A 15,228-nucleotide genomic window follows, 5' to 3' on the forward strand; every position below is an offset into this window, starting at 1 on the left:
AGGAGACATGATTTAAAAGCTATAATGTTGAAAGGGTATCAATGTATGTGAATTAATGCACCTTCTATCTGGCAAATATCATGTGACCCTTTTACTAATTACAATAAAAAAAGCTACAATGTTAGAGAGCAAAAGTTGCTAGGCCAGTAAGAGTTCCTCAGACAAAGTGAACCAATAGGAAGGACTGGTAGAGAGATAGATAGATAGATATGCATGTGGGATGGATTGAAGATAGAAGATAGATAGATAGATAGATAGATAGATAGATAGATAGATAGATAGACTCATGTGATTACAGAGGTTGAGACTTGAGATGTCTCCCATGTGAAACAACTATGGCTTGATAACCCAGGGATTCCATAGCCTTCCTCTTCCAAGTCTAGAACCAGGAAGTGGATAGTGGAATTGACAGTCTAAGGCTAAAGGCCTGAGAGCCTGAGTCAAGTTTACTGCAGATTTCAGAGTTTGAAGTCCATAAAGCCTGGACTTCTGTCCAAGAACAGGAACAAAAGGATGCTCCATCTCAGAGACAGCGGGAGAGAGAGAGAGAGAGAGAGAGAGAGAGAGAGAGAGAGAGAGAGAGAGAGAGAGAGAGAGAGAGAGACAGAGACAGAGACAGAGACAGAGACAGAGAGACAGAGAGAGACAGAGACAGACAGAGAGAGATAAAGACAAAAAAAAGAGAGAGACATAGAAAGAGAGACAGAGTCAGAGAGAAACAGAGAAAGTGAGAGACAGAGACCGAGGTACCGAGTGACAGAGACACAGAGAAAGCTAGACACTAGTAGGCAAACTGGAGGGCAAATTTCCTTTCTATCTGCTGGTTCACCTGCCAGTCTCTTTTGGAATCTCCCTTGCAGACATACCCAGAGAATATATTATCTGCTGTTGGTGCATCCATTTCTTAAACCAAAGTGACATAAAGCTCACAATTCTGGCAGCACAGTCCATGAGCACTTTCTGGTCACCTGGTTCCCCACAATTGCCACTCACCTTCTCTACCCGCCAAAACAGAGCCCACCCTGCAGACAAGCAGACAGGCACACAATGTGCTCCGAGAAGGAAGTTCTCAGGTCAGTATTCCTGTAATGGAGACATTTATATTCCTGAGTTGAGATGATACTTCCCTGGGAAAGGAATACAGAGACAATGCATAGCAAGGCCAAAGTGGTCCATAGCTTTTGTGTCAAAACACAGAGTGTATATGTGTGTGCACGTGTGCATGTTTCTGTATACAAATGTATGTGTATATGCCTATATGTATCTCTGTGTGTCTGTCTGTGTGCATGCATATGGATGTGTATGTCTATATGTATATGCATGTGTCTGTATATTTCTTTGTGTTTGCATACACACACACACACACACACACACACACACACACACACACACACACACACGAGGTAGAACCCAGGATGGATGAAATGAAAAGCAAAAGGATAATCCTTTGAAATTTGAATTTGATCAACTGTACTAAACCAGACCAAATAATGGTGCCTTGTATTTGGGAGGTCAGTCTTGTGAATATTTGCCTGCCTCCATTCATTCCTCCTTATCCCCAGCAGAGAGATGTTTGGGGGACAGGGAAGTTTGAGGTAGCCTACCTTGTGGAGTCAACCCCTGCAGGATGTAGTGCTCAAACTCCCTTAGGAGCTGGATCTGGCTGGATCTGGCTGGAACATGCCAGAAGACTGGAGGTGGGAGCAGAAAAAAAGGTGGGGTGCCCTCCTCCCTTACAGCCTCTGGCAGTACTCTGACAGAGGCCTGGATTACTCTTTGGCTCCAGGTGTATATGGTCCCAGCCTTGATAAGGTGAGGATGCCCTGAATCCTAGACATGCCAGATCCTATTTTAGTCTCCCACTCCCAGAGCTGGGAGTGGGTTCTAACTGCTGTTAATGTCTGGGTTACTACTTTCACCACAAATTTGACTTTTCTGTACATGCAATCCCTGGTAAGTATTCCTGGCATTACATTCACTCTGTTTAAGCACCCAAGGACAGATAACATCTCTCACCCACTGCCCTTATACAATTTGCACATTTATAGGTCCATATTTTTTTTATTGTTGGCACATAAAACTAATGATTTCATCATAGACCCTCTGAAGCTTTTCTAGCATGAATCTTGAGAGAAGAGGCATCCAGAAAAAAAAATCTCTTCCAAAACTAAATGGAAGGAAGGCTCTCACCAACCAATCGCTTTTCACTTACTTTTGCAGGTGTTTGGCCCCCTGCTCCTGTGGACAGGTGTGGAAATGAAGGCCTAGAAGCAGGCCTACTGAAATCAGCCAGCCTTCCTCACTCACACATGTGCATGATGTTGGGTTGGGGTAAACTCCATGAATTGAGCAGTCACCTCTCATTTTAGAGTGTAGGGGTTTGATTGTTGTTGTTTATTGGATTGTGTGTGTGTTGGTACTGGAGCTTGAACTAAAGGCCTTTGTGATCTCACTTCACATTTTTGCATTTAAAGCTGGAGATCTATCTCTTGAGACACACTTTTTGAAGGTTAATTGGAGATAAGAGTCTTATAGATTGCATTGGTCTGTCTAATTAGCTTCACATAGAGATCTTCAGATCTCAGCCTCTTCCCTATCTGGGATTACAGGTGTGAATGGGAATCACTGCCACCTGGCAAGCTTAGGGCTTTGATTGTTTTGCTTGTCTCTACAATGCTAGACCTGGTGCTAATATTTGTGTTAGTGTGTACATTCTGTGATCATTTTCTCTCTCTGTGTGCGTGTGTGTGTGTGTGTGTGTGTGTGTGTGTGTGTGTGTGTGTGTGTGTATGTGTATTGGAATCCAGAGCCTTGCACTCTGTCTGAACCTCCTGATCAATTGGAGATGGAATCACATAGACTTTTTTTTTCCTTCCTGGCCTGGCTTCAAATCTGGATCCCTCAGGACTCTGCCTCTTGAGTAGTTAGGATTAGAGGTAGGAGACTCTGGCACCCACCTTATGAGTTTGTTTTTAGCTTTTTTGTATCCTGTGTTGATTCAAATGTTCCCCTCCAAAATTTATTTCTTTAGGCCTACACCCCAGGATGGTGATTTAAGAAGTGGGGCCTTTGGGAAGTGGATAGGATTAGTGTCCTTACTAAAGCACATGAGAAGTGATTTTTTGTCATCTTTTGCCCAAGTACTTTTTGCCAAAGCAGGGTGGAACCACAACTTACCCATTGGAAGAAAAGTATCCTCACCAGACCCCAATTATGCCAATGCCTTAATCTTAGATTTCTCAGCACTGAGAAATATGAGAAATGCATTTCTATTGTTTAGAAAATTACCCAGTCTATTTGATTGCATTACAAGAAGTGATGAAATCGGTCAGATTCTAGTAACTGGTTTATAGAGTCGCATTGTATGCACCTCTCCATTCATAGAATGAGAAAGGAGTCATTCCATACCTCTAAAAAAGAAAGATGTAATGATTTTCCACTTGCTGCAGTGTTAAAACTCCACTGAAAACCTAAGCACTTCAACAACCAGCAGTGACTCAAGGTGATGAGCATCCATTTTGGAAACTGTGAGAAATGACGTAAGGAATTTGAGGGTAAAAATACTACTTTCTGATCCCCCCACCCCTCAGTTCTTCATCTCACATTTTGGTTTATGATATTTTCAAATGTTGAAGTCATTTTGTACTCAGAGCAGCTGGCTTTCCATGTATTATGCTAAAGATAGCTTTGCAGAGTGGAAGTCCTGGAGAGGAGAAAGGAGGCCGGATAAAAGTTGAAGCTCATCCTCCTCTTCCATGGCTCACCCTCATCACTGGGACCCAATGTTTTCAGTTGAGCATCATCCAATCCCACAGTCAGATGTAAGGAAATACCATCATTCCAGCTCCCCAGCTTTTCTCTGGAGAAAGAAGCACTGGGAATAAAACTAGGAGGGCAAGTTGGCACTTGAGTAAAGTCTTCCAGATGACCTTCTGTTCTTAGAAGAGATACAGGATTTGGTGGCTCAAGTCAGGGTTCCTAGCCACTCAGAAGGCTGAGTGTGCACAGTACATTCTACAAGTCTCTATCTGTAAAATAACTTAAAAAGCAGTTGGCTGGACTCATGCCTGAAGTGGTAGGGAGCTACCCACACAAGCAAGCCAAGCAAGTTCAAATCCCAATACCAAAGTGTCAAAAGTTATAATAAACAAATCCACGGAATAGAAAAGTTCTTATTCCAGTGGATACCCTGGTATTTGGAAGAATCATATTTGGAAAAAAATATTCCTGGTAATGTACTTTCAATATATTTTGATAAAATATACATTGCTAACAAGTATATTTAATGGTATTTTCAAGGCAAAGGGCAGTTAGAGGATTGTTTATGGAAAATGGATTGCATATTCATAGTCTACTTTTGCTTCTATTGGCTTTCAGTCCATCCTACTTATAGATGGACTGAATGGTATTTCCTTTCTTTGCCAATTATTTCTGCCTGACCAGGCGGCTCTTCTTCATAGTGACGTGCAGCTAGCTTCAACAATGATCTTCCTTTCAGAATCATCAACTACTATAGTAGTCTTTATCATCTTCCCAGTTTTTCCAAAAGACCCACTAACAGATATGGAAGCTGAAGGCTCTGGGGCAAACAAAGGTTTTCAAGTGACTTCAACTTCCTCAAGCAATTTTGCATGGCTAAATGTGGCAAAGGTCTTTAAGAATATCTCATCTCTAGATTCCGGGTGGGGCTTGAGTTAAACTATTTTGACTTAAACTTTCTGGCTGCATTGGGTCTGTTCATTGGTAGTTTTCTGACCATAAACAAGATCATCTTTTGGAGCCTCAAGTTCTTTGTCTATAAAAATCATCAAACTAGGGCTGGGATTGTGGCTTGGTGGTAGAGTGCTTTCCTAGCAAGTATGAAGGCCTGGGTTCGATTCCTTAGTACTACATAAACCGAAAATGCTAGCCTTGAGCAAAAGAAGCTCAGGAACAGTGCTCAGGCCCTGACTTCAAGCTCAAGGACTGGCAAAATAATCATCAAACTATTTTTGATGGAATACTATATACAAGGCTCTGGTCAAATGTATCACCAAAATTGGACCCTTTCATCTTCACAATTCCAAGTGATATGTATGTTCTCCAAATATCTTTTTTTCTATGAATATATTTAGACTAGATAATTAGGTTTCATATTCATTTGGATTCTTTTTTTCCAAAGTTCCTTGAATTTATTTTTAAAAGACATTAATTTATCAGCATTTCTGAAATGAAGAGATGTAATCATCCAGTGGAAATTCAGGAAATGAGATGGCTAGTTTGGATGCTAAAACTGTTCCTAATTGCACTGCCGGTTTGTCTTTCTGTTCTTCCCAAACTCCCAGTTGTTCATGGCTCAGCTTTTCTCTGGCTCTGCAGAGTTGATTCACATGTACTTCTCATGGAGACTCAGCTTTAGATGTGCCCATAATTATGCCTGCTTTGGCCATACATCTCAGGATTATGTCAGAGGATGGGAAGTTACGCTGTCTACTGAGAGATGTTTCTTCCATCTTTGAAGTTCCACAGAGCACAGGTGCAATGGTTGAATTTTGTGTTCCCTTTAAAACTCACGTGAGTATGGATAACTAACTCTTGGTTCCCCTCTCCCTTTGGAGAGTCTGCCTTCCTGCACTGTTCTTGTTCTCTCTCAGTTAAAAACAAACATTTGGTCATGGTAAATCGTATAGGACTCTAGACATTCACACAGTGACTAGTAGTATATTCCTAGGAGAAGACCATCAAAGCTCAATAGTTATGTACATATGGTCATATACAATGATATGCATTGAAATGAACTCCAATAAATGAAAATAAGATGTTTTTTCTTTCTCCTTTGTTGCTGTTTTTTTCCTGTTTGTTTTCTGTATTGTTTCTGTAAGTATCTGTTTGGGGGAGATAAACAGGGGAATACAGAAAAGGTAAAACAAAGGGTGAAATGAGACACTAGGTTGGAAAATGAGTAAGGAAGGGCTGACATTGAACAAAGAGAAGTCTACTCTTTACCTGACATAGAACTGCAACCCTGCTGTACACCACCTTTACAATAACAATATTTAAAAAAAAAACTCATGTTGGAGTTTAAATCCCAGTGTTACTAAGAGTTGGGCACAGCTGGTGGCGGTTAGGAGGTTATTAAGTGATGGAGGGAATAGAGGGGAATAGATAGGACCCATTGTCTTCTGTCAGAATGCAATGGCAAGGTGTCATCTTGGAAACAACCAGTACCATACTAGACAACAAACCTGACAGCACCTTGATATTGAGTTCCCTGCTCTTTAGAACTTCACCAATAAGATTATGCTGCTTATAATTTATTTTAGTTTAAAGGATTTTGTTACAGCAGCCTGAATGGACTGACACAACAGGTATTTATGTTGGCCTGGCCCAGAAAGCAGGGAAGTTGCTCATATCTAAGCCAAGTGCAACTGGCTTGAGTTTGAAATTGGGATTTGGTCATGGATGGCCAGCTTTGATGGTCTGGAATTTCTAGCAGGTGCAGAATGAAGAATGAGCAGTCAAGTCCAAATTAAATGAGAAAAGCCCCAGGGGTGAAGCTAACTTTGCACAAGAGTTTGATGTTAGAAGCAGCTGCAATTTCGAATAAGTAGTAGCCATGTCTACCCAAAGTCCCGTAGTAATCAGGGAAGCTCTCTCTGCTAAAAAGGCAATCAAGGTTTTGAAAGATACTTCTCAGGACCCTCATAATGAGAAGATAATCTGAATGCAAAAGACCTACCTACAAGGGCAAGAAGAAAATACGATGTCTCCCCAAATCCCTGAGAAGTCTAAATCCAGAAGCTTTTCAGAGGTAGAGATCTGGTTAGAACTGGGTCTAAAAGCCACTGGGAAGTTAGGTGTAGAGTGAAAACTATGCTCCCTGAATGTATTTCATGTCTCTATGAGATACAAAGCTTGCTCCATGTGTGTAGGCATGTTATGAATCTCAGCTTTAGTCCTGTCACTTCCTAGCTATGAAATTTGGGAAATATCAATCACCTCTTTGGCTTCAGTTTCTATGACTATAAAATATGTGCTGGGCAGGTTGAAATTCTTTCAGCTGTAGCAAAACCATGATTCTATAAAATACACCACCATTTGTTTTGTTGTCAAGGAAACAGGCTGGAGTTCCATTAACCTTATGACTCCCCCACAGGACTGACCCACTGGCGAAAGTTCCACTTGTTCACACTGTCTGTGGGTCAGGTGAGAGCAACTGTGTGGGAAACAAAAAAGCAGACTGGGAATTTTGGTATCTTATTCCTTAAGCCATTCTTAGAGCAAAATTCTATGTGCCTTTCTGGAATGAGAGACATGAGGTACACAGAAAGGAGAATTAAAAAAAATCCGCAACATAAATACAAAATGAATGAAGGGTTTAGTTTATAAATCATTACTTTTTAATTATTCTCTTTACTCTTTCATTCTTTCTTTAAACAGAAGCATGTGAACTTCAAAACAAAACAAAACAAAAACAAAACCCAAAGCTTATTCAGTCATTTACAGTTTTTTTTTTGTTTTTTATTTTATTTTATTTTTTATGGCAGTCCTGGGGCTTGAATTCAGGGGTTGAGTACTGTCCTGGCTTTCTCAAGGCTAGCGCTCTACTACTTGAGCCACAGTACCACTTCCAGCCTTTTCTGTGTATGGGGTACTGAGGAATTGAACCCAGGTCTTCACGCATGCTAGGCAAGCCTTCTACCTTTAGGCCATGGTCCCAGCCCTCATTTAGAGTTTTAAGAGAATTTTCAGCTGTACACTTTTTTGCATATGTGAAGAAAGCTCTTTTCTATTAAAGTAGTTTTCTTCCTTTCTGTTAATCTTGTGAGAATTGTTTTTCTGAAAAGCTTCTGCTTTAGCCAGGTGGCTTGGACCTTGACCATTACATTTTAGTTAAGTCCTTTCCTTTTCCTGTTGCACTTTAATTAAGATATCCTATTAGAAGCTCTTTGAATTTTAGTGATATTCTGTCATTGAAGACATATTCTTTTACAGGTTGTGAACTTGAGTTCAGCCAATGTGAACAAAGGGTCGGGGCCTATTGGGTTAGGAATTAAGAGGGGCAATATATATATATATATATATATATATACATGTGTATATATATGTGATATATATGTGTATATATACATATGATTTTTATATATGTACACACATATATACACACATAAGTATATATAGTGAAACTTCCTGTGCATTATTATAGAGAAAGTTCTAGAACACATCTACTTTAGCCATACAGAATTACTGATTTTTCACAGGCTGACATGGCTGAATATTCACATTGCTTTGTGATTTTCATAACATATGCTTTCATCTTGGTTGTTCATATCTCTATGGAATTCCTTGAACATAAGCACCACGCTATAGTTGTCCATCTCCTCTTATTTAAAAAAAAATCTAGTATACAGAGTCTGGTACACTCTAGATGCATACTAAGTATCATTATGCAAATGTCTGACTGACCGACTCATAGCTTTTCCGATTCATATTGCATTCACAGTGACCTTTATTCATGGGACTCTCCCAAATATTGGCCACTCCCTGATGACAAAATGCCTTAACAGGCTCGTCTTTTTTTTCCTACTTCTAGTTGGCCACCTTTGCTCAAAGTGAGGGAATTCATTTCCAGCTCCAAGAAACCACAGGCCATAGGAGTCCAAAGTTAATGCTTGCTGAGAGGAATGACACAGAGATGGATGAGATCAGTCTAGTGGCTCCAGTGATGCCTGCCAAGGGGACTGTGAAATTCCATGAAATATCCCCCCCAATCTGCCTCCACCCACCCACACCACCCCCTCCTAGTGCCCACCACTCACTCTGTGGGCAGCTGTTCCATGGGGCTGAGCAAACCACACAGTCAGTGGTTATGTACTGCCTAATTGTTCTCACCCACCTACCTTTGAGGACAGTCCAAGGTCAACACCTGTGGCTAACACTAGCTCACCACAAGCAGCTCCAAATCAAGGGGAAGATGACAGGTGTGGCTGAACGAGCTTTTAGCTTCAGTTCTTCAACAATTGAAAACTGGGTTGTCTGACAAGGAAGCTTGACCTATGACCCTTAGCATATCAAAAACACGTAGTAGTGCTTTAAGGCCCACAAACCTCTCTGTTCTTTTCCAAGGCTAGTAAAACTGCACTGAAGTAAAAAAAAAATCACATAAAACTTGCAGACAGATGAGAATCTTCCAGATTGCCCAGATGTAGATAATTAAAATCATTCAATCATTTTGTCATATATTTTAACTAGGTAGAGACAGAGATCATCAACAACTCAACTAACAAGAAAATGATGACATTCGACACCAGGAAAGTCTCAAGACATTTCAATTCAAACCGTATTTTAACAATCTTAATTGAGGGCCGGGAGTTTGGCCTAGTGGTAGAGTGCTTGCCTAGCATGCACAAAGACATGGGTTCAATTTCTTAGCACCGCATACATAGAAAAAGCCAGTAGTGGAGCTGTGGCTCAAGTGGTAAAGCGCTAGCCTTGAGAAATCCCGAGAGCAGTGTTCAAATCCTGAGTTCAAGCCCTAGGACTGGCAAAAAATATTTGATCAATTACATTATTCATTTGTGTATTTTTGGTAGTGGTACGAGGGCTTGAACTCAGTCTCATGCTCTCACTTGATTTTACCTAAGACTGACACTCTACCATTTGAGCCACAGCCTTTCACGGATTAATCCGAGGTAAAGGTGTCATAGACTTTTTCTTGTTCGGGCTGGTTTTACACAGAGATCCTCAGATCTCAGTCTCCTGAGTAGCTAGGATTACTGACATGAACACCCATCACAATTAGATGCCCAAGTATCGTTGTATTAGAGGTGAAGAGCTGACACCGACAGCCAGGCCCAGAGTCCACTTAAAGTCAATGGCTTGGATTACATTTCTTAGTATTTTTAAGAAAAAAAACCCAACAACATATATTGATCTTTCGAAAAGTAAATAATTGCTCTGTATACCACACATTCACTAAGGGAGAAATGTACCTATTACTTGTAGCAGTTATGAAATTCTCTGGTGGAGAGAGACCCTTTCTGTGTTGCCCCTACATGACTAAGGGGGACGACCTCTGCTGGGTCATTCTCTGAGTGGGAATTGTGCAAGGACCACAGCATTCACAGTTCTCTTCCCAAAGTGTCAAGCCTTCCAGGGAAATTCCAAGGAGCTTGGAACGAGTTCCCTCCATCTTCCCATTAAGCCATCACCCCTGACAGGAGACACCAGTCCTGACTCACTGACTATCTAGAGTGAACTTCCCCCAAACTGCTCTTCTGCAGGCATGGAAACTGGGAAGGACTGGTGCTAAGTGGGTGGTATGTAAAAACGAGACTCCTCAAGCAAAGCCTTCCCCCGTCAGCCACATGGCCTAGGCTTCTGGCCTCGGTGTGGCTGTGTCCACCACTTATCTCCACTCAACCAAAAACTGCTTTTTTCTTTAAATAATAATAATAATAATAATAATAAATTAAGTTCTTTATAGCAGCACTTTCCCTTCCTCTTCCCTATACTCCTTTTTTCCCCTCAATTCCTTTCCTCCTTTTTCTTATCCCTAGCCTCTCATTTTGGTCCATGTCTGCTGATTTACATCTCACGGATGGGTGGCAACCCTGGACTGGAGAGATGGAAGTTTGATCCTGTACTTGGAGGGAGTGCAAGGCTCTGCTTTTGTCCTCAGCTTATTTATTCTTCTGTCTCTGTCTCTATCTTTTTGTCTCTTTCTCCCCACCTCCTTCTATTTGCTAAATCCTGTATGAAATTGACCATGGAGTGAAAAATTCAAATCTCTGGTTAGAGTATAGGAATTATAGAGGCTAACCTCTCTAGTTTAACCTTCCTCTTATAGAGGGAAACAATAATACTTCCTGTGTATTAAAAACAATCTAGGTCACCATATTGTATGCAAGGCTCAGTATTGATATAGATATATACTCAGTATATATTAGCAGCTATGAGCCCATTAAACAATGGGAAACATAAAGTATGCTCTATGTTTAACTTTGTTACCTTTGTTATTTGGAGTATTTGAGTTATTAAGAGATGATGAACATATAATAAATACTATATATTTAAATGACAAAACTTGATGTTCTTTGACATAGTCAAAATTATCTCCATGAAATTGGAGCTCAAGTAGTAGAACACTAGCCTTGAGTGAAAAGGCTTAGGGATGGCACCCAGGCCCCTTAAGGTCAAGCCCCAGTCTCAGCACAAAACTAAAACACAAAATTACAGCTCAAAAATGAAAATTATAATTGCCATAATCATGATTGTGAACATATTCATCACTTCCAAAAGTTTCCACTGCTTCCTTTATAACCTCTGTTCCCACTTACATTCCTAGGCAACCATCAATTTGTTATTGGAAATCATGAATAAATCTAAATTTTATAAAATTTAATAAGTCTAAATCTTATAAAATGTAATATGACAGAAATAATGCCATAAATACCCTCTGTCCTAGCTTCCTTCATACAGCATAATTATTGAGACTTGTCACATTGCTTTGTCAAAGGTCCTCTCCCTTTCCTTTGCCGAGTAACACTCCATAGTTTACCAATTTACCTATTAATGAATTTTAGAGGACATTTTCTAGTTTGAAGGCTATGTGAAATAAAGATTCTATAAAGCAAGCATGGTCAAGTTCTTGTGTAATATGTGCTTTATTTCTCTCAGGTTAAAGAAAAGGAGAAGTTGATAAGGGGGAATCTGACTTTCTAAAGACTTACCAAATTAGCTGGGCACTAGTGGCTCATGCCTGTAATCCTAGCGACTCAGGAGGCTGAGATCTGACGATTGTGGCTCAAAGCCAGCCTGGTTACAAAAGTCTGAGACTCTTATCTCCAGTTAGCCACCAGAAAACCAGAAGTGGTGCTGTGGCTCAAAGTGGTAGAGGAGTGCTAGCCTTGAGCTGAAGAGCTCAGGGATAACACACAGCCCCAAAGTTCAATCCCCCATGACTGAACCTCCCCCCAAAATCATCTAATTATGATGTAACTATTCAGAGTTCAGAGATTAGAGTTATTCAGAGATTGAAACCTGATAATTTTCATTTCAAAATCAAAATTTCTATTTTCTTTGACTACCACCTTGATAATTTAGACTAAACTTTCAGCTAATTCCAATTAGACAAGAGACAAAAGTATGTAAAAATGTATGCTTGAAGGCACTTTAGAATTTAAAAACGCAGTTATTTCCCCCCTCCCAGGTCTATCTGTCTCTTTTCAAATTATATAGTTTCATTCTTCTTGATAGATGAGTAAAATTTAATTGTGTATCTGCAATGCATCTTCTTGATCCATTTATATATTGAGGGATCTTTAGACTGTTTCCATGTACTGACCATGATGAGTAACTAGTGCAGCAATAAGTATGGTTATGCAGGTGGCTTTATAGGGGAAAAAATAATCATGATGTAAAGTGAATCAGGCCCAAAGAGACAAAAAGCAAATGTTTTCTCTCATATGTGGAAACAAGAACTAATTTATAAATGTATTAGTAAACACTTTGGAATTATATGCAAGTGTATACAAATGTATTAACAGAAATGTGGTATTTTCAGAGGACAATTCACGTGGTATAATTCCTTAGAAAGACTAATTCACAGTCCAACAAAATGATGCCCAAGAAATGGTACTTGGAAGATGGAAGGCATGGCTATGGGGAATGGCTAAAGGAAAGAAGAGAGGAAGGGGTGGAGAACATAGTCATAAAACATAATGCCTATCCTACAAAATTAAGAAAATCAAGGGGAAGGGGAGGGTTGGGTGGAAAAGGAAAGAATGAGAAAAGGAGTTATATTAGCCAAAATACATTGTATTCATAAACAGATGTTTGGAATGGTAACTCTTTTGTACGACTACCTAAATATAATAATAAAAAGTAAAATATAAAAAAATTATCAGTGAGAAATTACCAGTCAGAATACAGGGGGGAAAAGAAATCAATTAATAAGATTTACCTGACGTATTCTCTTGCATTTCTGAGAAAACTGTTGTCTAGGAAAGTCGAAATAATCTATTGATAGTCTCATTAGGGTAGGAAGAGACTAGAGTAGAAGTTCATAAGAGGTAATCATTGGTTAGCCTCTCCCTAGAAACAAGAACTAAACAGCACCGACAGACTTCAGAAAAAAATGAATTTCAACTTCAACCTATCTCAATAGAAATATTGGCTTCAGTCATCACTATTATTGACCATAAGAAGGTGGCAGAAGTAAATTTACTCTGCAGAAAACTGATAGTACTCTCTCTAAAATAGACCAAACAAGCTGAGAAGAACAGAATAACTCAATCCTCCAACTTCATTGTGGTGGTATTTACAGAACACCACTCAGTAACAACAGAATATTGGTTATGTTTCAGTGTACACGGAACATTCACTGGAGTAGATCATTTTCTAGTTCACAGATCAAAACTAATGACTTTCAATACTTGAAATCATACCAAAAAATGTCCTCCAACAATAACGGAATTAAGTTGATGCCTTACAAAAGACAACAGCAAAGTCTCCAAGTAATCTGGAAATTAAACAATACACTTCCAAATAATCCATGGGACGGAAAAGGACATTTGTGAGTAATGTTAGCAATGTAGCAGATTAGGAGAGTTACCGATCTTCTTCAAAAGACCAATGACAAAGTAACTAACTAGTGATTGAAATATTTGTAATAAAGCCCTGAGGGACAATGAAAAATTGGTAGCCCTGATGCAGTGACTGATCTTCCCCCACGAGGAAGCCCTGGTTGCCCCACGGGAATATGACACTTCTCCTGGTTCTAGAGGTCCTATGCCAAGTCTTTGTGGCACCATAGGGGAAAGGTGCTGGTTACCAGCCAATCCAGCTGTTCCCAGAGGCTGTGAATAAAACCCTTTTCTCTTTGTCTTCCTCACCTCCAGAAGGAAGATTTTTCAGGATGACCTAATGTTGGAGGACAAGGAAATTAGTCCAGAACAGAATTCTGGGTTATACCATAAAGGCATAGTCGTTAATGATGATTAAAAAAAAACCTTATTCCTATTCTTCTATGCAGCAAGATCGAATATTGGAGAGGATGTTGAACAACTAGAAAGAAGTCTTACCACATTGTGGTTGGGACTGTGAAATGATAAGATGCTCTGAAAGATAGTTTGGAATATTTATTTATTTAGGTCAGTCATAGGGCTTCAACTCAGGGCTTGGATGCTGTCCCTTGGCCTTTTTGTTCAAAGCTAGTGCCCTACCTCTTTGAGCCACAGCACCATTTCTTGGTTTTTGGTGGTTAATTGGCAATGAGAGTCACATGGACTTTCCTGCTTGGGGTTGGTTTCAAACTGCCATTCTCAGATTTCAGGCTCCTGAGTAGCTAGAATTACAGATGTGAACCACCAGCATCTGGCTAGTTTGGTAGTTTCTTGTGAAATAGACTCATACTTGCCATAGGCCTTAGCAATTACATTCCTATCTAGTTATATCAAGACACAGCCATGTATGTCAGCTAGAGGTTGTTACCCCACCCCCACCCCACACACAGATCACCAGGAAAAATAGTTTTATTCGTCACAAATGGGAGAATGGATACTATAAACATCTATTTGGTCGTGGCTGACATCCTACGGTGCACAGAGTAACCCCTTTCCACCAAAGAATTATCTGACCCAAAATATCATGGAGCTAAGGTTGAGAAAACTTTTCCAGTTCCTTAGGAAAGCCTTTGTCATATAAAATCTGTGCAGCATTCAAGTAGCTCTATTCAGAATTGAGTTCAAAAGCTCAATAGTTCTTTGCTCATCTATTTATTTGGGTGGTAATGGGGTTCAGACTTGGAGGGACTCAGGCTTGCTGAGCAGGCACTTTACCACTTGAGCCATGCCTTCAGCCCAGACTCAAAGTCTTTCAATGTTTGAATGAAAAAAAGAAAACAAAACCTGTGATACACTGATATTATGAAATGATGCCCAGAAATAAGAAGAAATAAACCTTGTTAACACACACAATGACTGATATGAATGTTAAATACATTATACTGAATGAAAGAAGTCAATCCCCAAAGTTACATAGGCTATGATTCTACTTCTTATGGAATTCATACATACTTCTTTAATGGCTTCTAGTAAAATGGTTTGTTTGGATCTCACAATAAAGAATTTGGTAAAGGGGTTTGCTTGTACAAATAGTCAGAGGTGGGTAGATTTTCTGTTTATGATTTTTGCCTAGTTGTTGTTTTCACCTCTTTGTGTTTTGGGCAACGGTTTTGTAATGTTTCCA

Source organism: Megascapheus bottae, chromosome 27, assembly GCF_031878675.1.
Source record: "Megascapheus bottae isolate mThoBot1 chromosome 27, mThoBot2.hap1, whole genome shotgun sequence".
Lineage (NCBI taxonomy): Eukaryota > Metazoa > Chordata > Mammalia > Rodentia > Geomyidae > Megascapheus > Megascapheus bottae.